This window comes from Bidens hawaiensis, unplaced genomic scaffold (genome assembly GCF_021521415.1).
Source record: "Bidens hawaiensis isolate Kalapana, Puna unplaced genomic scaffold, B.hawaiensis_p1.1 tig00053972_1, whole genome shotgun sequence".
NCBI lineage: Eukaryota > Viridiplantae > Streptophyta > Magnoliopsida > Asterales > Asteraceae > Bidens > Bidens hawaiensis.
Genome location: NW_027499718.1, coordinates 30,784 through 32,432, shown reverse-complemented (window position 1 = coordinate 32,432; position 1,649 = coordinate 30,784). Strand labels below are relative to the sequence as shown.

At 30.3% G+C, this 1,649-nt stretch overlaps 1 pseudogene; it reads left to right on the top strand.

Annotated features, from left to right (window-relative positions):
* LOC143600361 (dolichol-phosphate mannose synthase subunit 2 pseudogene) lies at positions 1-203 on the top strand (annotated as a pseudogene).
* The last annotated feature ends 1,446 nt before the right edge of the window (positions 204-1,649 follow it).

The window sequence follows — 1,649 nt, the reverse complement described above, 5'->3', positions numbered from 1 at the left end:
GAACATTCAACAAAAACCCTAGCATTTATAATCGGCAAACAATTGACCTACAGGCTACAAGTGGACATACAATGGAATTGGCAGACAGGGCGGTTGGGTTCATTTTAGCAAGCATTAGTGTGACCATTTTCACCTATTACACCTTTTGGGTGATTATATTGCCCTTTGTTGATAAGGACCACTTTGTACACAATTACTTCTAGAGATTGATATGATCATTATTATCCTTGATAGGAGTTTTTCAGGTCGAAAGACGAGTGTATCCTGATATGATGAATTTAGCCTGAGACCTATCTGAAGGATTCGTTGGCTATCAAAAGAATTCAAATACAAAGTCAAACACAAACACGGTGTTGGTCTTGGTTACGAAAGGAAGTCAAACCGAGACAGCTTGCTAACTTTCTGCATATGGACATAAGCAGCTTGCATTTATACTGTATATTTTATAAGCTATAAGCCTATAACTAGATGTTTTATATATGTATATTCAATATAATATTCGACTTGATAATCTACTTTTTCTTTAATATAATCATTTCATTTTTACTATGTTTAAATATAACATAATAAGGTGAAATACTATTGAAAAAAGACCCATCATAATGAAATCACTACAGTTATAACTACGAGAGGATGCGTAATGTGAAATTTTATATGTTCATAATACAGGACTATTCGGTAGCCTTTATATATTATATATATGTTCCCAACCATTAATTAGTCATTAAAACTTTTAACAATTTAGCTTTAAAATAATGTTAAATTAAAATTTTACCCATCTAACCTGTCATGTGTGTTCACAACCATTATTTTGCCACTCATACATGATGCACCACATCCTCGATTCCCCACCACCACATCACATACTCAACGCTAACTCTGGTTCTACTGGTCCGAATCTCTTAACAATTAAGACTTTTTATCAATAGCCTTACTAGTGTAGAGATTGCTAAGCAACCTTTAAAATATATTAATAACTTGTCATTTTTTACTTATATAGAATTAATCGCTTGTATAAATACGAATGTCACTGTCACTAACTTCATATATTTAGCAAAAAAAGTGGTAAAAGGAAGACCGAAAACCAACGAAGAATATGTTACTAGTATTCAACAAAACCTAATTCTTGATTGATTGATTTATTTATTTTCAATTTTGACGTTCGAAAGTGGAGGCATATCCACTTACATTACGTGTGTTTCCATGGCACTTTAAGTACATAAACCTTTGAATTACGAAAATGTTTCAAAGAAAAGTTTCAAAACTCTAAAACCACTTACCATATGCTAGTCAAATTCATTTTTCGAAATCTATAATCATTACTTACGTAGGTACACATACATACGCATATTATATATATATGTGTGTAAAAATTAGCATACAAATAAAATTAACATGCTAATTGGGATAATCAAGTAAAGTAGTCATATATATACAAGCAGAGTAATTATGTAATTACTCTACTTAATTATATCACAATTAGCACGTTAATTTCATTTGTATTTGATACAAAACATATATATATATATATATATAGTGGCGGATCTAGACATAAATCTCAAGGGTAACGTTTAAAATTTTTTTTATCGTATTTCATACAAAGTAATCGAAACAAAAGTAGAAACACGATAATAAATATAAAGAAGCAT